This window comes from Rhinolophus hipposideros, assembly GCF_964194185.1.
Source record: "Rhinolophus hipposideros genome assembly, chromosome: 22".
NCBI lineage: Eukaryota > Metazoa > Chordata > Mammalia > Chiroptera > Rhinolophidae > Rhinolophus > Rhinolophus hipposideros.
The window spans coordinates 30351509-30375396 of record NC_138068.1 but is presented as its reverse complement, the minus strand read 5'-3'; the positions used below and the strand labels follow the sequence as shown (position 1 = coordinate 30375396).

General features: G+C 38.8%; 1 protein-coding gene across 3 annotated transcripts in view; it reads left to right on the top strand.

Moving 5' to 3' along the window:
• PAK5 (p21 (RAC1) activated kinase 5) overlaps nt 1-23888 on the top strand; it is a 276764-nt gene that overhangs the window by 103457 nt on the left and 149419 nt on the right. For all 3 annotated transcript variants that reach the window (XM_081034207.1, XM_081034209.1, XM_081034208.1), the window contains exon 2: nt 8289-8434. The gene's annotated coding sequence lies outside the window, so the exon portion shown is untranslated. The remainder of the gene's footprint in view (nt 1-8288; nt 8435-23888) is intronic.

Below are 23888 nucleotides of genomic sequence, written 5' to 3'. Positions count from 1 at the left end.
ATCAACATCACGAAACTCCTATTTCAAATGTTTTAAACATCAGATTTGTTAAATAGTCAGATTTTTGCCTTTGTTTCATCAGTTTTTAATCTCTATTGTATAACTCACCTCTGATAATAGTTGATTCAGTGAAAGATGAAGTATTTGGACCATACTTTGCAATCAATCTATTAACGGTGTCCAAAACGGAACCCTTCATTTTCCTGACCAACTGCTTTGCTATGGTCTGAATATTTGTGTACGCCTCAACCTCCCCCATCCAAAAGCATATGTTGAAATTCTAACCCCAAAAGATAATGGTGTTAGTAGGTGGGGCTTTGGGAGGTAATTAAGTCATGAGGGTGGAGCCCTCATGACGGGGATTAGTGTGCTTATAAAAGAGACCCGCACAGAATTCTCTACCCCCTTCCACCATGTGCGGAAGCAAGCCTTCACCTGGCCATGCTCGCACTCTGATTTCAGACATCCAGCCAACAGAAATGTGAGAAATTCTGTTGCTTATGAGCTATCCAGTCTGTGGTATTTCGTGATAGCAGCCCAAACAAACTAAGGCAGCATTTAAATCTGTTTCGCTCCATTTCTCTCCCACTCTGTAAGTGGCACTGCTGTCCACTGTGCCTGCTCAGGCCAAAATACCTTCCCTTGACCATAGCCAGCCCATCAGTGAGACAGCTATACTTTCAAAATATATATAGAATTGGACAACTTCTTACTGTCTCTACTCCTAACACCCTAGTATAAGCTGCTGTCATCCTTTGCTTCTGCTACGTAAATGGCTTCTTCAATAATATTCCTGCTTATAATCTTGCTCTCCTGCAGTGTTTCCACCAAACCTATGAACACTTTTAAAATGTAAATTAGGTCATGTCATCTTCTGCACTATCAGGACATTTGCACGTGCTATCTCCATAGCCTGGAATACTGCTGACCCTATTGTCGATAATACTCACTTCATTCAAGTTTCTCCTCAAGTACCACCTCTTGGGACTGTCTTTCTTGATCTGTTTTTTTCTGGTAACTTCCTGTCACTCTCATTCTTGACCGACTTTTTTCTTCCTTCATAACAAATGTTATTACTGGATATTGTAATGTATGTTTGTTGAGGGAAAAAAATAACCTAAGGAAGTGGCATAAAATTTTAGGAGCATTATACCTAGCATGAATATTCCCAAAGTAGGTCATGGTATATGGGAGAACTGACAGCACAGGAAAACCTTACCATTGAAAAAGTAATGTCTACCATTTCTGGTCATTTTAAATGTGTAGTTTGTGGTGATGGCTAAATACCATCTTTACCTGGCAAGTTTCTAGTAATTATTCATTGTTTGGAATATATCTTTAAGTGTATGTTAGGCTATATAGACAGATATGAATTGTTTTAACAGCAAGGTTAGTGCTCATTGGCTGCATTCTTGCTCCCTTCTTCTTTAATCTGAGGCCTCAAAAGGTGTGCTAGCATGCTAGGAGTTGGCCTAACTCCTTCCACTGGGCCAAAGGAAGAGGAGCCTGTGTCATTGTGGGAACTTTTAAATTGGAGATTTTGACTTTTTGCTGTGCCATGGACTTCTTTGGCAGTTTCAGGAAGACCAGGAACCAATTTTTAACATAGTGCTTTGTTTTGTTTATATATTGAGATGAAATGCACATGACATAAAATTAACCATTTTAAAATAACTCATTGGCATTTAGCACATTCATAAAGTTGTGCAACCACCAACCACCTCTATCTAGTTCTAAAACATTTCCATCATTCCAAAATAAAACTCTGTACCTATTAAGCAATTCCTCATTCCCTTGTCCCCCAAAACCCTGGTAACGACCAATCTGCTTTTTCTTTCTATGGATTTACCCATTCTGGATATTTCATATAAGTGGCATCCTACAATATGTGACCTTTTGTGTCTGGCTTTTCACTAATCATAGTGTTTTTGAGGTTCATCCACATTGTAGCTTGTGTCAGTACTTCATTCCTTTTTTAAAAAATAAATTATTATTATTATTATTTTTGAATTGGGGAAGGGGAACAGGACTTTATTGGGGGACAGTGTGTAACTCCAGGACTTTTCCAAGTCAAGTTGTTGTCCTTTCAATCTTCGCTGTGGAGGGCACAGCTTAGCTCCAGGTCCAGTCACCATTGTTAATTACAGGGGTCGTAGGCCACCATCCCCTGGGGGAGTCAAACTGGCAACCTTGTGGTTGAGAGGATGCGCCCCAACCAACTGAGCCAATTGGGAGCTCAGTGGCAGATCAGCTCAAGGTGCGATGTACAATCTTAATTGCAGGGGGCAGAGCCCACCATCCCTTGCGGGAGTCTGAGGAGTTGAACCGTCAAACTTGTGCATGAGAACCCATGCTCCAACCAACTGAGCCTTCTGGCCACCTGGGAGCTGAGCGGTAGCTCATTGACTTCATTCTAGTTGTGGAAGGCGCAGCTTGCTGGCCCATGTGGGAATCGAACCAGCAGCCCCATTGCCCAGAGCTCGCGCTCTAACCAACTGAGCCACCCGTCTGCCCCTTTATTCCTTTTTATTCCTGAGTAATATTCCATTGTATGGATTTACCACATTTTATGTATCCATTCATCTGTTGATAGAAAATTTGGGGCATTTTCATTTGGGGATATTCTGAATAATGCTTCTGTGAACATTCCTGTACCAGGATTTGATTCCCTGTTTTTAGTTCTTTTGGGTATACACTTAGGAGTGCAATTGCTGGCAAAATCTTTTAAAATGCATAATAAAGTATCTAGGGTCATAATGGAAACCAATTATGTTGACACAATTATCAAAACATCAAATAAAATAAATTTGTGCTTTGGTAATATGTTTCTTGATTTTAAAATACAAGATCTAATGGCAGGTCTAATAACTGTCATATTCAAAGTGGTGGTGAGTGCAAATAATATTTCAAGGTATCTGCAGCAATTATAATGTAGTGTGGGAAAGGTTAATGAAAATATAGATGTAATTTCTTTCCCATCCAGATTCAACTTGTGAGCCTGTGACGTCTTTCTAAAGGAGCCCTGGGACTTGAGGTTCAAACGCCCAATTAAGAACCCTTGCTTTAAAGAGGGGAATGGTTGTAAGAATGGACTTCATGGTAGCCCCTTCTCTGTCTGTTTCTGTCTTTCTCTCCTCTCACATCTCCCTACCATTCATTCCTTCATCTTGTCATCTGTCTTTGGAAATCTAAGCTCAGCAGGAATCAGCATGGGCAGGTGAAGATTAGAGAAATCTCATGTTTGGGAGAGATTACCCCCAGGTTTTGAGCTGTTATCTTTTACTGTATCCTGTATCAGATTAACTTTAAGTTAATTTCTGTATAACTCAAACACTTAGGAATTAAAATAATTTTTCTAAACCTAATATTGTATTGTGATTCAGAGCATCTAAAGTTCTTACGCACACATCATCTCATTTAATCCTCTGAAAATTGCATAGGTTCGTGTTATCAGGTGAGTACATGCTGCCGTTACCTTGGGTTCAAGATGAGGAAGCTCAGATACGGAATGGTTTAGTCAATCAAGTTGAAAAAGCAAGTACATGCCAGTGGGGTTAGAACCTGGGACAGCTAGCAGACGAAAACTTTTAAGTGCTTCTTCTATTCAACCGTAAAACCAGTATGTTCACATTTAATTGTTCGCTTGGTTTTTTCAACATAAGGGATAGTTACTCTTAAATAAAAGCCAGCACATTATAAACTGGTCTTCCAGATCAAAGAACATTAACATGAGAGCATTACCTATAGTTCACGATCCTGAAAAGCTCATTGTCTCAGGGGAAATGTCTCATAGAGCACAGACATTCAAACAGGGTATTTTCCTATAGGAAAAGGTGAGATTATTTTTAAAAATCAAGTTTCATAATTACCCAAAAAGAAAAACAAAATAGTGCTCAACCCGTATTTGAGGAAATCCAAAGACAGCAAATAGCTCTGTAGGTTCCCGAGAAGTTTTCCCTAAAGAGGATTCAGTGCAGTTGACAAGTGCATGAATAATCACTGTAAAAATGCAGTCCCCTGAGTCACAGTTGTCTTGCTTTGAATGAAAGAAAATCCATTTTTGATCCACTTAGGTTTTCTACTTCACCAAAGTTATTTATTCAAAGTTTTAGTGTTTCTATTATGTTGTTTTCTCCCATGGAAGCAGAACACACCTTATTCCAACAGTGAGAAAAGAGAAAGGGATGCTGAGCTCTGGCGATAAATATTTTATTATATAGAGAGACAAAGATCACAGAGGGGCAGATGAGTAGCTGGAAACAAATGTGGTGTTGTTTCAGTTCCTCAGAGGAGGTTTATATTAAAATGTATCTGCCGGCTTGTTTGCTGCTTCGCTTTTACACTGTCAAACCTGATAATGAAACCCTTTATGTATCTAGAGTTTACCTATTAGATGAGGAGCACATAGCTGAAAGTATATAGTTATCCACATTATTAAATATACACAAAGAAAAAGCTATTATAAAATGGCACAGAGCTGAAGATATGTTTTCAAGAAGAATGATCCATATTAACTTCTTTTATAAAGATTCTATTTTAGTAAAAATAATAAAAAGGTTAAAAACTACATTGTATATTAGGTTTTTTTCCATACAATCCATTTTTTTCTCCTCTTACTCCAATGTCTCAGAGTTGTTGGAAGACTTTGACCTGATGGGATTTATCATCTTTCATGATTTCATAACCCTTTGGAGTTCATTTGGCCAGAATTCAATATTAGTGAAGCCAAGGTCATTGCCTATTCTCTTTGAGAGAGAGAAAGAAAAAAATCCCGTTTTTCTAACACAATAGCACGGACCACATATCAAACCAACCATTCGAAAATTGCATCCCTGAGTACAAGGGGAAGTGAATAAAAAGGTGAATAATGGAACAAACATTTTAAGATTGCAGGACTGATGGGGACCCATTTCATCTTGGGTCTCAAGCACATTAAAATGTATCTGCATAAGATATTCATTCATCCTTGAATGTGTGGGGAAAAAATGTGCAGGGACTAAAAATATTTTTACTAATAGTTGATGGGTAATCTTTATTCTGTTCTATATAAAGTAGAATCTTAGAGGTGTTTTTTTTTTTAATAATTTGCCAATGAGCTCAATACTATAACCATACCTCAGATTTATGTGTTATTTGTAATGAAGTTTTTTGTTTTTTTTGTTTGACCTGATGCTCAAGGTGCCCAATATTGAGGCGCAAATTTACCAGAGAAGCTATGGAAATGAAATATGGAAAATGGCATGGGATTATGTGCGAAAAGCTTACTTATGCTTGTTTGATAGGTATACCTCTATTTTTATAAAACACACACACACACAAACACACACACACACACACACACACACACACACACCCCACAGCTGCAGAGGTCCTTATTTTGCAGGTAAGTCAAAATGGATGACCTATAACTTTTTTCCCCCAAAACTGTTCACAGGTGGCAGGTCACTGCTTTTAAGTTTTAAGAGCTAAATTCAGTTATCTGAAATACTGCTTCAGTTGGTTTTATAATTAATAAAAACAAGAGCTAACATTGTGTACTATTCATTAGTGGCCAGGAAATTTACATAGGCCATTTTCACTTTATCCTAAAGACCACTGTATGGTTTAGAACATGGTGTCCATCTCAATTTTTCAGATGAGTAAATATACTCGGGAAAACATGAACTGCTCCAAACCATGCAGGTAGTATAAGGTGGAGTCACGTCTGTCAATTCCAAAGCCAACACCTTCCTCTTGAAGCTTAGAAATATTTAAAATTGTTAAAATTAATTAAAATTAAACATTAAATTTAATTGGCAGCAGCATCTCATGTTAAGACGTACATTACCAATGGATTCAGTATGAGATACCTGTTATCTGAATCTACTCTGCTGAATTCAGATTGCTTTTTAAAAAATCGGTAGTGGCAATATGGCTTTATCAGAGATATGTAGATAACAGTTTTTTAGTGGCATGTTTAAAGAGATAAATTTGAAAGGAGACTTTTAGAGATGATTTAGGCATGTATTAAAGTAAGTTTATGATTTCTGATTTTTTTATTAATTTGGTTTAAATAGCAGAATAATTAGAAAATTAAATGTAATGCTAATTCTTACAAAATAAGCTCACAGCAAATATTGGTTAATTATATATAAAGTATAATGTAATGCTATTAATAAAGCATAAAAATAAGATACATTTATTTCATTTTAGTCTTCTGGGTCAAGGTATTACTTTTGTAAAATATGTTATTCTTACACAGTAGACCATATGGTGTCATCAATCCCAAAATTGTACTTCCTGACAAGATGACTTACTTTCGGATACTCTGAAATATTTGGAGAGAATATCACAGGACTTTAAAAGAAAATTATGTCTATTTATATTTTAGCTGATTTTGAATTAAATTTTATTTTATTTTTCAATTACAGTTGACATTCAATATTGTATTAGTTTCAGGTGTACAGCATAGTGGTTAGACATTTATATAACTTACAAAGTGATCCCCTTGATAAGTCTAGTACCCACCTGACACCATACATAATTATTATAATATTATTAACAATATTCCCTAAGCTGTACCTTATATTCCCATAACTATTTTGTAACTACCAATTTGCACTTATTAACCTCTTCACATATTTCGCCCAGCTCCCCCAAATCCCCCTCCCATCTGGCAAGCAATTTTGAACTAAATTAAAAACATGTAAGAATTGAGCTTTCAGAACCATCCTTCTAGGATTTCTTGTAACCTGTGCAAAATATTGCTGTCTAGCATGTCCTACTGATCTTAGCAGTGATAGTTAAACACATAGGGTATGCTTTTCAGTAGATGATTTTATAAGTTACTTTCAATGAACTGCAAATAAGTCAAGGTTGAATTTAACCAATTTAAAATATAAAGAAGTAAACTTAATTGGAAAACCTTTGCAATAGCTTTAAAACATAAATCTGTATTCTTAAAAAAGTGTTAAACATTTTTAAATGTTTAAATATTTTAAAGTGTGAAACCTCCATTTTTTAATGTCACAAAGTGCTGGTATTTTTACAGAAAATACAAGTCTGCTAAGTATGTGTATTATGCTTGTGGTTGACTGATGCATATAATAAAATAAAAACAGGTATTTGTTCTTATTATCCAAGGAGAAAAATAGAGCCATCTTCTGGGAGCAGTTTGGGTTGTCCCATAGTGAATAAGGTGAACTATCAACCTATAATTATTTTCAGGGAAGTTTTCTTTGCACTTGTCTGAAAATTGGATAAGCAATGATTAATGTTAGGAAGAAGAAAAGAACTGGGATCTGGAATTTGTCGTTTTAATGGGTTAGGAGAGAATAACTGCTTTCAGTTCCTGGATCTTTCATGAAGCACATGAAATCTGTATTTAGTCTCTTTCTACCCTATCAGTAGTATTTATTATTTACTCATCTCAATGGCAGTGCTGTGCTGAACCAGCAAAATTAGGAACTTAGAGATTTGCATATAACTTCGATTCAGCCAATGTGTAAACTGTTAATCCTCATTATACATGGACTTTATAGCTACAAATTCACCTTTTCATGTTGTCTTGCATTTCTGCTGATTTTGCTGTTTGAAATGGCCTGCCAGCATCGTGCTGAAATGCTGTCCATCCAGCATCCCTAACAAGAAGGATGTGATGTGCCTTATGGAGAAAATACATGTCTTATATAAGTTTCATTCAAGTATGAGTTATGGTATTGTTGGCTATGAGTTGAATGTAATGGATGAACAATATATGTTAAATGTGGTGTTCTTTACACAGATACATACATAAAACCATAAAACAAGGTTATGTATTGGTTGAATGAAAAAAATGTTGGGGCCAGGCCAGTAGAAACCTAATCCTGTATTTCTCCTGAGATCACTGGTTTAGCATTCACTAATTCAGTGTTCGCCGCAACTTTATAGGACATAACTACCGCAAATAATGAGAATCAACTGTACTAAACATCTGTAATTACAAGTGAGTGGGCTTGGCCCCAGAGATTCAGGGACCAAAGGCACAGTGCCTGTCCCCTTTGGGCTTACCATCTGTTAGAGAGGTGGACTCACGGTGGAAGGATTAGAGAGGGCTATGACAGATGCAGGCAAGGTGCTAAGGGGAGTCTCACACTGCATGGTAATAATATACAGATCAGTAAGGAGCTGCCTGCCTGAGGAAATGAGAGAAACAGTAAAGAAAGGATGTACAGCATGTGGGAGAATGTGAAGTAAATGAGGTTATATGTTTATTTTTAAACAATAATATTGGTGGGGTTCTGACTCATGTTGGTACCATGTTGTTACAGAAGAACACTGGCAAAATGCTTCCACCTGTTGCCAAAATGAACGCTGAGGAAAAATGAAGAACACTGAAGAACTCCAACGAAAAGTTGCAGAACAGAAATAGCCACACTCCTCGGGAGTCTGATTCATCCATAGCCATCATAAAAAGGTAGGAGAATAAATTATGTTACATTTTTGCCTTTTAAATTTAGTTTTAAATTACACACACACACACACACACACACACACACACACAATGGAATATTATTCAACCTTAGAAAAGAAAGAAATCTTGCTGTTTGCAACCACATAGATGGACCTCAAGGGCATTATACTAAGTAAAGTAAGTCAGACTGAGAAAGACAATTACTGTGTGATCTCCCTTCAATGTGGAATCTAAAAAAGTAATAAAATTTTAAAAATCTGAACTCATAGATACAGAGAACAGATTGGTGGTTGTCAGAGATGGGGTTTGGGAGGAGAGGTGAAACGGGTGAAGGTGGTCAAAAGGCATAAACTTCTAGTTATAAAATAGATATATCCTGGGGATATAATGTACAGCATGGTGACTATAGTTAACACTGTTGTGTATTTAAAAGTTACTAAGAGAGTAGATCTTAAAAGTTGTCATCACCAGAAAAAAAAGCATTGTGATTGTTTTTGGTGAGGGATGATCATTTGGTGATTTGGTGGGTGTGATCATTTTGTAATATATACAAACATCAAATCATTATGTGATACACCTGAAACTAATATAATGTTCCACATCAACGATATCTCCGTAAGAAAAGAAAAATATGCAATAGTAAAAAAGCAGAAAAGTATTTTATTCAACAAATATTCATTGGGTGACTCCTATGTGCCTGCAAATTGTTTTAGGAACTAGGATGTGATAGTGAAGAAAAAAGTCAAGGGTGTGGGCATGAAGGAGCTGCCATTCTAGTGGGAGGAGATGAGGAAGTAAATAAATGCAAAGAGCAAATGTAAATAAATGCGGCCATTAAGAGTTTATGAACATGATAAACAGTTAATGAGATGCAGGGTGACTGAGGGGCTACTTTAGTCTGGGCATCAGAGCAGACCACTCTTGGAATTTCGAGCTGAGAGTTGAATGATGAAAAGGAGCCAGCTAAGTAAAGGTTTGCAGACAGGACAGTTCATGTGCCAGGAACCAGAACCTGGGTGGACGTGTTCAAGGATCAAAAAGCAGACCTGTATTGCTTTGAGAGGGGATTTGGAGAAGCATGAGTTAGAAGATTAAGTTAGAGAGCCTGTACACAGGGGAAAGTGTGTTGCTTTTACTCCAATGACAACAGAAACCACTGGAGAGTTATCACTAGAGGAGTGATTTCATATTATATTTTTATTTAGCTAAAAGGTGGGGGCTCAGTAATAGTGGAAAACTGGGTGCTGTCACCTAGGTAAGGGATGATGGTAAGATGGCTCAGGGACATGGCATTGGGTATACATGGCATCTGCTTCAGCTAGATTAAACTAGATGATCATCAATGCTCTTTATGAATCTCCCAACGTAATTCTAATTTTCACATGAAGGGTATGATGTTCATTTGTGTTGTAATATGCAACACTCAAATGGTAATTTATTTCACTGTTTCAAACAACAGCTTATGATGTATATTTATGGCCTGCTTCTGAAACTTGGGGTGGGGAGTGATGTGAAATTATAAAAAAATAAATAAAATTCTACCCTGAAATCTGACATTCTGGGCAGGTTATCTTATAACGCTTGGTAACTGGAGCCTTCCAGAAGATTTGGCTATGCCTCTCTTCCTTCCTGCATTGTTCTTGGCTTCTGAGAACATTGTTACTCAGACCACGAGAGGGAGACTGTGTGAAGGGTCCCCTTCCCGATAAGAAAGAAACCTATGAGTTTTTTAAGGACTAGTGACTCAGGTCAGTCAAGCATGACTTCAAGGCTAAAACTTTCATACTGGATTATTTCTAGGTGGAACATTGAAGGAAAAACTAAACAGTACTTAAAACTGGTGTTTTAAAAAGACAACAATATGTGGATTTAAGCAATGTTTGCCAGAGAAACTAACACTCTTCACAATGAGGGCTTCATACATTGGGGTATGTGACCATTGTGCATGATGAGGGATGAGAGAATAAGGGATTTTGCAGTGACCATGGCAGGTATAGCCAAGATATCAAGAAACCAACAGCCACTGGTGGAGCATGAACCAACCTGAAAGTCTGTGTTCAGAAAAATTTTCGTGATAACTCAGCCAAACAACATTTTAAGGGCTCAATAAAATGTTGTGCCCATAACTTTCTGAAACGGTTCTAAATTTGGGTGCTGTAACAACCCTTCCTTCCTCCACCTCAGACCCCTATCAAAAAGCTTTGGTGGTCAGAAAGCAGCCTCAGTGCAGCAATTATATGGTGTCGGGTAACTGAAAAACATTCAAAGCAATAATAAAGGCAAAGGATAAGGTACAGCAGGAGAAAGTAAGCCCAGCATGCATCAGAAAGGACTGAAACTTCCAGGTACAGCTCCCAGGGTCATTACTCCATCACACAGGAGCACTTTGTCTTCTGATCACAAACCACCAAAACACACGTGCGACACCTCAGTCTCAGGGGAGTCAAGGCTCCAGCTTACTGAGGGATATTTTATATCTCACAGCTCAGGTAGCTAAACACAGGCTTTGTGAACAGGTAAACAGGTGTAAACCATCAATCCATGGAGTTTCAATAAAAAGTGAATACAAGCTGGTACAGTATGCCTCTGGGGTTGGAATTTTGGACTTTTAACAGCATATTATAAATCACTAGCTTGTACAGTTCACCTCTGTCTTGGCCAAGAATCAGTACCATGGTTCCAGGTACCCTTCAACATAAGCCCAGAGGTACCCAACATCAACTGCAAGTTAACTCTTTCCTCATATACTCAGAGAATTGAGCCATGTGGACACATCTGAGAAGACCTAAATTGTGACACCATATTCTGTGATGGTCTTGTCGTACACTGGACTAGATACAACTCTTTGATTAGCTGAAGAGATCGTTAAAAGGCTAAGAAGAAGTAATTGGATTCTGAAATAATAAAGGTAAAATGAAACAGAAAGCAATAGTGTCTTAGGTTGCTTTTTGTAGAATCAGATGGTAAGATAAAAAATTTGGATATTAGTGTTCATTTGGGAGGTGATACTAGTATACCTCTGTAGGGGAAGGTGGATGCGAGATAAGGAACAGAAGGAAGACAGAAAAAGTTATTTTATTGCTACTGTGGCCAAAAGGTGCACAATTCCATTGGATAATTCTGGGATAGAGTATAGAACATACCATGGATTCATCCTAACCAAGGGCAAGGAAACTGGGGTTTGTAGCTACCTTATCTGATCTGGGCTGCTCCCCTAGGTGGAAGTGGATGATGGTAACTCCCTAGTATTTGCATCTGCCATATATGTGAACAAAGGGGACTCCAGCATCCAGAGGAAGCTCTCAAGCACATAGTTCGAGATAATTGCCATTGGAAGCCACCTTCAGGTCAGCATGCACAAAAATTGTGAATTCCAAAGGGATATGGACAGAGCACCTACAGTTTCTGCTACAAGAAGTGATACAACAACAACAATGATAATCATGATGGTATAACTGGAGACATCATTTATTGAGTAATTTAATTCTTATTTGTTGAACACTCTATGCCAGGTTGAGGGGTGGCAAATATATATCTTATAACCACAATTCTGCAGCATACACATTACTCTCGTCTTCAGTTTATATATGAGCACATAAGGTTGAGCAAGGTTAAGCAAATTCTCTGGAGTAACACATAGGAAATAGAGTTGGGATTTAAACTCTGGTTTGCCTCCAAAACCATCCCTTGGGCATCAGTGTAATCCTTATTTAACAAATTAATCATTGATATTTTTCTGACATCTTTTTATTGAAGAGTTGGCAGGTGCTATTTAGATTTTGGGATACAAAACAAAAATTGCCCCTGTTCTCCAGGAGCTCACATGTTTGTGGAAGACAAAGACAGGAAAACGTAGTGATGCAAGCGCTATAAGAGAAGTAGGCTGCGGCTATCAAATAGAATCAAGAAAGGGAATATCAGTTGTTGCTGCATAACAAATTAATGTCATAACTAATGTCACAGTAACTTAAAACAATAAGCATGGATTATTGCTCATGAGTCTATGGTTGAGTTAATGAATTCTGATCTAGGTCAGGTTTGGCTGATCTTGGCAGGGTTCCTTGATTCATCTGCAGTGAGCTGACAGGTTGGCTGAGGGCTGGATAGTCTAAAATGGCTTTGCTCACATAGCTGATAATTGATTGGATGAAGCTGGGTCAAATCAGTTCTCCAGCAGGTTAGCCTGGGCTTATTCACATGGTGGCTGAGGAAGGTTTAAGAGAGTGTGCAAGGCTTCTTGAGGCCTAGGCTCATAACAATCATTTTTTCTGCCTTATATGGGCCAGAGAAACTCACAAGGTTATATGGAAATAGATTCTCCACCTCTCGGTAAGAGGAGCTTCAAGGTCACCTTTCAAAAGGGCATTGGCACAAAAAGAAGAGGATCTAGATTACAATCTACCAAGAATAGAAATATCTAGATTAAAGTTTATAGATGATTAGGTGTTCCCCAGCCAGATGAAGTAGGAAGCTGATGTAAGGTAAGGAGGATAGTATATGTTCAAAGATACAGAAACATGATGTCCCATAATGCTATACGGTGACTTGGAAATGAAGTCATATGGCAGTAAGGGAAAGAGAAGAGTCAAGCACCATGAGAGAGAGCAAGATTAAGGACCAGAGACGTCATCAAAATGGCGGAGTGAGGTGAGCCTCTGTAAAGCTCCCCTGGAGTTTACAACTAATCAAACAACAATAACTCCACAAAGGACTCCCTGCACAGCAGACAGGCAAGACGAAGAAGCCCACTACTGAATTCACCTAAAGGTGGGTGAATCGCTCGAGCGGGGGAGGGTGGAAAGGGAGAAGTGCGGAGACGGAGGCGCGTGGGCTCAGGACGCAGACCTAGCTCAGTGCTCTGAGCTCGCTGCATCCCAGAACTACCGCAGCTGCGGGAGAGGGAAGGACTCGGACTGCTAGGGCTCCGCTTATGGCCCACAGGGCTGAGGGGGCAGCATATAACACGGCTGAACCCAATGCTCACGGCAGAGACCTTGGAGCAAAGACTGAGGGAAGAAGGTTGAAAACGGTGGTTTAAGCCCTCACTGCCGAGCGAAGAACGGAAGCCTTGGGCACTGAGACTAGCCGACCCCTCCCTACACTCCCAGAGCTCACCCCGCCCCCACCTGCCCGGTACTAGAAGCGATAAAGTAGCAGTGTCAGATCAAAAGGACAGGATATTTGCAGTTCTGAGAACTGTGGACCGCAGACACAGATTCGCAGCCCAACTATTTCCCGCAAAGGAGAGGGAGCTGTGGAAGCGGGACTGGCTGTGGTGGTGGTCACCGCCATTGCTCTGGGCCACCTCTCACAACTCACCCCGCCTCTGGCCCCACCTATCTGGGCAGATCCCTGCAGGAGTAAAGAGAACTGCTGAAACATACAGGCGCAGAATCTGGTGCAGGAAGAGCTTTGGAACTACAAATGGCAAATAGACATATGAAAAAATGCTCAACATCACTAATCATCAGAGAAATGCAAATAAAAACCACAATGAGATATCACCTCACCCCAGTCAGAATGGCTATCATCAACAAGACAAATAGTAACAAGTGTTGGAGAGGCTGTGGAGAAAAAGGAACCCTTATACACTGTTGGTGGGAATGCAGACTGGTGCAGCCATTATGGAAGGCAGTGTGGAGGTTCCTCAAAAAATTACAAATAGAATTACCATATGACCCAGCCATCCCTCTCCTGGGTATCTACCCCCAAAATTTGAAAACATTTATACATAAAGACACATGAGCTCCAATGTTCATTGCAGCTTTGTTTACGGTGGCCAAGACATGGAAACAACCAAAATGTCCTTCGATAGACGAATGGATAAAGAAGTGTGGTATATATATATACACAATGGAATACTATTCAGCGGTAAGAAAAGATGATATAGGAACATTTGTGACAACATGGATGGATCTTGAGAGTATAATGCTAAGCGAAATAAGTGAGACAGAAAAAGCAGAGAACCCTATGATTTCACTGATATGTGGTATAGAAACCAAAAACAACAAAAGAACAAGACAAACAAATGAGAAACAAAAACTCATAGACACAGACAATAGTTTAGTGGTTACCAGAGGGTAAGGGGGTTGGGGGGTGGGAGATGAGGGTAAAGGGGATCAAATATATGGTGATGGAAGGATAACTGACTCTGGGTGGTGAACACACAATGGGATTTATAGATGATGTAATACAGAATTGTACACCTGAAATCTATGTAATTTCACTAACAGTTGTCACCCCAATAAATTTAAAAAAGAAAAAAAAAGATTAAGGACCACAAGTTGTGTAAAAATGTACCAGAATTCAGGAAAATAAAAGCGACCATGTTTCCCCAAAAATAAGACCTCGCCAGACCATCAGCTCTAATGCATCTTTTGGAGCAAAAATTGATATGACTCGATATTATATGATTATATTATATTATATTATATTATATTATATTATATTATATACCTGGTCTTATATAAGACCCTGTCTTACATTATATTAAAAGAAGACTGAGTCTCATATTAATTTTTGCTCCAAAAGATGCATTAGAGCTGATGGTCTGGCTAGTTCTTATTTTCAGGGAAACACGGTAACTTCCAAGCAGAATAATGTTTATGAAAAAGTGATAAGCAAATTGGAAGATGAACAAAGGTCAATGAATTGATGGTTGAGTTGACAGATGTAACAATATTGTTAACAAAATTATAAGATTTTCTCTTGTGACAGGATTTGTATTTATTTCAAAAGGACAGAAAGTAGGAAGGGAGGATGCAAATAGATTCCTGGTTGTTTAGAGAAGAATGTGAGGTTGAGCATGGGCCTAAATGCAAGAACGTTTCAGCCTATGACTGTGTTGATGGTAATGCAACTGTGTTGAATGATGCAGGTTACGTAATAGAATTTCTTTCTGTGATGCACCTTCCACAAGTGTGCTAAGCATAGTCTTTGAGGAAACTAATGAAGGATTTTTGGATCATTGTCTCAACCTGAAATTCCAAGGCTCTGGACTCTCATGAGGCCTAGTTTCTGGGGCACATTTCTGTGAGCCAGTTGGGCCCCATTGACATTAGGGACATATTTATATAGAGATCTGTGCATCTGTGTTTTCATTGGGATGTGTGTGTGTGAAATGGTAACTTTCAGTTCGTGGGTTTCTTCACTCTAAGACTGAATTGTGTACATTAAATAGAAGCCTTATTCTACAGTTTTTCTAAGTAACTGTTATTGTTCTCGAGGGCCCATTGTTTTAACTGTGGAGCTCTCCCAAGTCACCAGGTACAGCAAATTTTAGTGTGAGGCTGAAACTGATGTTAGCACCTCCAGCTCCTTGGAAGCAGAATGGGAATTTGGCTGTGCAAATACATGCTGGCAAGATCCATGAATGATGAACCCGGGCCAAAATACCCACGCTTGTTGGCTTGAGGAATGTATTACATTCATTCTTCTCTACCAAAAATGTTTGTGATTCTTTGCTTACTAATTTTAAAAAGTGAGATAGAGATATTTTTAAAAGAGGTGAAATAAATAGAAAATAACATAACTAAAGGTTAAATAAACAGTTAAAGCTGAGAGCAAAGATATGAAATCCAATGAACACTCGCTGGGAACATAATAATTGATCAGTTAATTAATTTTTCCTTGGGGAGCAGGGTGCCTTTCTGTTCCATTTACCCATCTACCCTCCAGAGGTAACCACTAGCCTAAATTTGAGTCAATTTCTTGCTTTAAAAAAAGGACCAAACATGAATATATCTCTATGTTATTAACTTTTGCTTCCTTTTGAGCTTTCTAATAATGATCTCATACTCATGTAGTCCACATATTTGCTCATGTCCTTGAACATTTGTGTTTAAGATTCACCTATGTTGTTACATGTAGCTGTAGTTCATTTTCACAGCTAAATAATATTACATTGTGTGAATATATCAAAATTGATTTACTCTCCTGTGGATTGATATTTCAAGTGTTTGCATTTTCTGCTATTATGAAAATGATCATTTTTGTATCTATTTTCTGGTGCATGTACAAGAGTTTTTTTCAGGGCTTAGAAGTAGATTGCGAGGATATAAGATAGATAGGTGAGCAATCATCCCCGTTTGCCTGGAACTGAGGGGATTCCCAGGACACAGGACATTCAATGCTAAAACCAGGACCAACTGGTAGGAGTGGTCACCTTATATATGTATGTGTTCAACTTTACAACACACTACTCAACTCTTTCCCAAACACATAGTAGCAGTTTACACTCCCAACCGGCAGTAAATGAGAATTCCCTTTGAGAGCCATTCTCCCCATGTTTGGTGTTCTACATAAATATCTTATTTTTTTCCACTCAATTGAGTGTGAAATGGTTCTTACTGTGATTTGAGTTCCCTGGTTGCTAATGAGGTTCAATATCTTTTCATGTTTTATTCTCTATTTGTGTTTTCTTATCTGTGAAATGTCTTCTACAGCTTTTTTCATTTTTCTGGTGGGTTGTTTCATCAGGCACACCTTATGCACCTTTTTGTATTCTCTTGGCTTCACCAGCACCTAGAACAGGGTTTGTCAACTGTAGCACTAATGATGTTTCGGACTGAATAATTCTTGTTATGGGGGACTGGCCTGTGCATTAGAGTATGTTTAGCATTGTCCGTGGTCTCTACCCACTAGATGCCAATAGCTCTTTCAGTTGTGACAACAACCACAAAAATATCTCTCAACATAAAATTATCTCTAGTCAAATGTTGCCCTGGGGTATAAAATTGTACCTGGTTGAGAACTGCTGGCCCAGATCCTTAGCAGCTTGCTCCTGTGAGAGAGAGAAGGAAGTAAAGCAGAAGCATTCCCTCTTCATTTTCCTCTCTGATGGCCTATTCCAAGGCATATGTCCCTGTACAGCATGTTTAGAGGTGTCCCATGTCATTTAGCAGATGCATTTGCTGGCTACTGGCTGTGTTTCTTTGTAGTTTATGGTAATGCAATGGCCAGGACAGTAAAATATCACCTGTCTTGCTTCCTATCCTTCCTTGCCTCATTTCCTTTTTTTTTTTTTTTCTCTCCTACCTTGGGATTGCATATTCCAATTAAAACATTGGCACTTAATGTTTGTCTCCAGGTCAGTTTCCTAGGGAAACTGAGCTAAAACAAATGGCTGTAGAAAAGATACCTTGTGTATTTTGGAATTGGTTTACTAATCTGTCTGAAAGCAATAGCAACCACATTTTTTGGTGGTAAATTGGAATGAAATTTACCTGGTTTTGCAGCAGCGGCATCACAATTATTTAAGCTTTTACCTGTAGTAAATTGGGATAAGACTAGGTGGAGGGTAAAGTGTTGGGATATCTAGTAGCTACAGCACACAATGATTATTAGAGCAATGATGGATTTTGGAGTAGGGTGAGTATTTTTGACCTGAAAAAAGAAATGTCAGGCTGAGGGTAGTTAATTGCCAATTTAAGGTATGCTCTGAAAGCCAGAGGGCACCTATGGCAGCTTTTTCTTAATTGAAGGTAATATTGGTTTACAAAACTACATAAATTTAAGTTGTTCACATTATAATTCAACATTCATATATACTGCATCATGTTCAACACCAAAAGTCTAGTTTCCATCCATCACCATACTCCATGGCAGCTGTAGAGGACACTTATCTCTGGTCACTGCAGTGCAGACTGTTATGAAATCCAGTCCCAGGATGGAACCTCAAGGTTGACAGAGTTGCAAAGGAGACTGCACAGCTTTGTAGGTTCTCCTATTTCACACTCAGGGCCCTGCCAGGGATGCCAGATCTAGGTTAAGTTCATTGCGGTGGATGAGACTGAGCATCTTGAACTCCTAAATTCCCCTTATCCATCTTGGAAGACAAGAGCAATTCCTTCTCTTGACTGAAGAACAGCCCCCCTCACCCGATGACTGTGCAAGGATCTCACCTGAAGCTGGTACCTAATAAGATGATTCTCATTCTCCTTAAGATCTTTTCTGCTACTCCTAATTGCTCTAAAGTGACAACTAGAGTATATTCTCAGCAGAAGTATCAGCCCTTATCCAGGAAGAACTAGCTTACCCACTGAAAAACTGAGGTACCTGGCTAATATGCGCCATGAGAACGAAGGACGCCATGTGGAAGTGGACTTTATGTGTATGTTGGGGAGGGTGAAAAATACTGAAGCTAGATCAGGGATGATTTGCTAATATAGGGGCATTCACTCATAACTCGAGATTCAGTCATTTGTCAAGGACACTTGAAGCTGGTCCTGATAGTATTTTTAGGATGATTCTTTGAAGCCTGTATTCTCTGATTGCCTAGAGTAGGGGTGTCCAATCTTTTTTCAACGTTTTTTACCAAGGGCCATATGCGGTAAAATACACAAACAGCCGGGTCACTCACTCGAGGTGAAGTACATATTGCCTCACCTGGTTTATTTAAGTAAACTAAATACATTTTTGGAATTTGCTGCAGGCCAATTGAAAATGGATTGCGGACTACAGTTGGCCCGCGGGCCACAGTTTGGACACCCCTGGCCTAGAGCAAATAAAGAAGAAATTCCACAAATTCTTTGACACAGTTTTGGTAAAGGGCCAGATAGCTCAGGGAAGAGGGATGTTAGAATGGATGTTAAGATGGTTTAGGTACAATCTGAGAACCTACCACTTGAGTATGTTCCTAACTGACTAAGATGGCCCAGACAACACATCCCATTCCCAAAGACAGTAAGGTGTTCTCTGGAGAGCGGTGCTGACACCTTTGAAAAATGGTCATCTATGGACTCGGTTGATGTTTGGAGAAGCTGTCTAGGAGCTGAGCTTCCTGGTGTCACTGGGGTGATGGGACCCAGAGCCACAGAGATTGAGCAGCAGCATTAACTGAGTGGCAAGGGGACTTAACTACCGTAATCAATAGCGAAAATAAAGTGCCAGTCAGGGTGTCTTGAACCACAGGGATCCGACAATGGCTAAGAGAGCTTAGAAATCTTTGTGACAAAAATAATTAGACAGCTGACTGAGATGCTGCACAATTTGGTTAATCAGGAACAAAATGCAAGAGAATATGAACCGTGGAATATCATGGTCTCTTACCAAGTTTCTATATCTAAATCAGTTCACAGATGGCAAAAGAATTGTGACAGCTTATGCTCATCTTTATTCTATTTTTAATTATTTTCACATTTTATACATTGTTATTGTATAATTATCAGCTAATTATAATACATGAAGTAGAATGGGTGTAGAAACCATTTTGTTATCTTGTCAGCTTTCATTCTTGGTACTGTTTCTCCCTGTGTGGTAGGTAATATTTGATTATATGTGTGGGAATTTTTCGGGCCTAAATTGGGAATGTTTCCTTTGGAGAGTATTGCTTTACTTCCTGTAAGAGTCAGGGACAACTTTCACCCTGTTTCAAAGTTCCATTCTATGTTCTGTCTCTCAGGCTTAACTGTCCTGCCCTGCTCTGTGAAGGACCTAAGGCTTGGTCTCCAGATCAGTGTCATTACTGCCATGTTCCATTAGGTTTATCCTGCTTTTTTCGTTAGTTTATTGCCTACATGGGTTTTCTGGTTTCATTTTCTGTCATTTATTTTGGTGGGGCAGGGGATGATCAGGTATTTCCGTTACTATCTAGTGAGCCAAATTTATCATTTAAAAAATGTCTCCAGGATATATTTGTATTTTAGCATAAGGAAATTTCAGATTATCTAGACTGCACACTTCCAATGAGAAGTAACTTTGGCTCCCTACTAACATCTTGGGCAACATGAAAATTACTAAATGCAGTTAGCAACTGCCCAGTGCACCAATCATAATGGAATTGGGTTTGGCCCAGGAAATATTTAATTGAACAGATCAGAAGGACTGTTTTTCTCATTGTCAAATACCTTGCTCATATGGTTAGTAGATGTTGATTAGAAGACTGGGCCTGTAGGCATATATCTTGAGTGAATTTTCTCTAGTCAGAAGAAGCAAGCTCAGCTGGCTCTCCTCTTCATGCATTCCTTCATATACATTTAACACAGAAATTCAACATATGCCCAGCTGTTCCTCTTATTTCAGCTATTTCTTGAAAACAGGCTCATATGTAGTAGTTTTTAGAAAGATTTCCATATGTTTCATAGTTTGACATGTAAAAGGACAACTTCTTAACTGTCCAGAACACTCTCATCTTTGGAATTGCCAAATCTCTGTACTCTCAATGCGAGAAAGGTGAATGAACTTGACTGACAAGTCATAGAATAAAGCAGGGTTCTCATGCCCACAGAGACCAGGCAGTATAAGAAACAGTAGGTGGGTGGGAACTGTGCAAATAGGGAAAGCTGTGCCTTTCTAAATGCAGTGGCCCTTTCTTAACTTCAATCTGTTGTTACTGCTTTCTGGGAATATGACTCAGATCTACTAGATATTCTAATTTTTAAAGAAAAGCTTGAAAGCTAGAGTTTTCTGATATTAGATCTGCCAGTTTTTAAACATTGATTTATTAAAAACAAACAAAAATGTGCAAACAACAAAGAACCTGATTGTGTAGGGAATCAAAACACATTTTTAGGAAACCGACAAACTAAATCTAGCCGGCACACAAGTTTAAATAAACACCACCTAGCTTGAGATGAATGAGTTTCAAAAAGTAAACGCTATCTGCATGGTAATTTGATTATTTTGTGTCATAGAACATAACTTTTATGTCTTATTTATTGTTACTTTTGCTTGTTGGATTTTTTTGCTTGGGATTTTTCCCCCCTAGAAAAACTTAAAAGCCTAGTGGATACTATATGAACTACAGCTACACTCAGAGCAAAGGTCCTGTGTGTGGGCAACATGGAAACAATTCAGAATCTCAACAGAACTACACTATGACCCAGCAGTAGCCCCCGCCCCCTCGCCCCCCAGGTTTATATCCAAGGAAAATTAGTGCATCACAGATCTATTCCTAATAGTCCAAAACTAGAAACAAGCAAAATGTTCAACAACAGAAGAATGATAAATAAATCTTGGTTTATTCATTCAGTGGAATACTGTGCAACAATGAAAAGAACGCACTATTGATACAACAACAGGGATGAATCTCACAGACATTAAGTTGCGCAAAAGAAACCAGACACACACACACAAAAGTGTTTGCTATCCCATTTATAGGGAGTTCAAGAACAGGCAAAACTAATCTGTGATGAGAGAACTCAAAAAACTAGTTAATGGTGATAATACTCTAGAGGGTACACAGTAGCTTTCTAAGGTGCTGGTAATGGTCTGTGTCATGAGCCAGCAGGTGGTTTTATGGTGGCAAACAGTTGAGATTTCTGCATTCTGTGTGCAATCAATAAATAACTAAATGGGCAGCAGTGGTTGGTACAGTGAGTTACCATTCTTCTTTTGCAGCTCGGGGATTACCTCTAAGTAATTTGAAGGAGGTTTTTCAAGTATCCCTGTATGCCCCAGGTGTAAGAGAACTGGATGCTTGAAGGTCAGTTTCTTCCCATTCCTCTCCAACATTGGATGTCTCCATGGCAAACACACATGTGTATAGAGATGAAGGCATTCTGCTTCCCCATGTGACATGATAGTCCAGTTTTTTCAAGTCTTCCACATTCCCCATCTATGAAACAGGAGTTCTTTTAGCCAATAGGAATTTAGAGTTTTCTGTGAAACCTACGAAACTTGAAGTGGTGGTGCTTTAGGGAGCATTGCTGTGTACACTGACCCCCTACCTTTCCTTGCTCTGCTCATTAAAAAACAAAACAAAAAATCATAGCACAGGAACCCTTCTTCCTTCACTCACAAGTTTAGTATTTCTTTAAAATTCTCAAAGGAGGAAAATATGCACCCCAGTCTGTTTCTCTGCTACTAGAAATTTGTGTTACCATGCAGATTGTTTCTCTTGCCCCAGGGTAAGTGCAGCCCTGACAGGAAACAGTTGGGAAGGACCTAAAAGAGCTCCCAGCCTATTTTATTTGGAATGTGTAGTTTGGGGCAGAAAGTGGGCCAAGGAGAGTGTGTCTGCAATGGAGACCAAAGAAGTAACTGAAGAAGTGTCAGCAGCACCCTCCTGGAAGAGCTTCTGATGATACACTCACGACTGTGTATTCCAAACATATGTGTAGGTAGTAGTTGCTGAGCACAGTTTATTGTTTACTTGGCATGAAATGCAAGAGCCTGAGATCTGAAGTTCAGGGGGTGCAGAGAAGGGTACTGCGTCATCACAGCCCGCCCCTGACACTCTTGTTTGCCTTCCTAAAGGCTTTGTTCCTCATTGAAAGTTTCAGTTAGATCTACAGACGATCCTCAAAACATAAAACCACTCAGAATCTTTATAAAGCACTTACCATGTTTATCTAACATAAGAAAGAGAGGGGAAAATGGGAACATGGTTTTTGTGTCAACTTCCAGGTTTTTTTGTATGTTGTTTGTTTGTTTTTTAAGACAGTAAGCTTCATGGGGAATTTGGCAATTTGTTCATGAAATTTCCATTTGTCAAAACTAAACGTACTTGACTTGGAAGTCAGGTAACCTCAATCATTTTTAGCTGCATCCCTTCCAAGCTGCAGTGCAGTCTTGAGCTCACATCTTGACCTATTTGAGCACTGAGTGAAGCAAAGGGAAAACACCTTGTCTATCTATTCCATAAGGCTGATATGAAAGGAAATGAAAAGCACCCTAATAAAGTGGAAAGTGTGAGGTGAATGGAAAGTATGATCTTATTACCCCTGCGGCTTAGAAAGCATACCAAATGTCATGTCTGCAAACATTCCTTGGATGAAGTTCTCTTTGATTCTTACAAGTCATGTTTTCGTTTTTGTTGGAAAGGGAAGTGAGTATCTTTAGGTGAAAGGATAACTAAAGAACATGTATTTTAATGGGAAAAAAGGAGGAGATGTACAGTTACAATATGAAATATTGATTTTTATTTTCTTAGCTTCTCTTTCTGGCTGGCCAAATGGCCTTAACTCCATGGAGTTGTTTTTCTTTATTTCCAGAATAGGAATACCATTACCAACCACCCAGATCTACTTAAGAGGAGGGTTGTAAACATCAAAAGAAATCATGTGTGAAAAGGCTTTAAAAGTACAAAGGAAGGCAGCATGCAGCTGAGGGTTTAGACCACTTTTTCCTTCTCTTCTCAGAAAGGTTTTTAAGTAATATGTTGGGGGTTCTGGAAAGATTAATCAAACCATTTATCCCACTTGCCATCCTATCTGATTTACTTTCTTTTACAAATCCAAGTAAACACAAGCAGGAGCAAAGGCCTTGCACGTGTCAGTTCATCACAGTGGTCAAACAGTTCTCCCATCATGTGCTGTAGTCAAGATATTGGAGACCCTTTACCGTCAATGTTTTATTCTATCAATGTTGGCCATAACTTGGAAAAACATAAGAATTTATTGTCCCAATTAGGATTGGTTTGAGAGTAAAAACTGTTAATATTTGTGCCAGGATAACAATAGTAAAGTAGGACTGTTCTGGGCCAAAAAATATTGTTTAGAAGCTTCTCTTTGAAGTC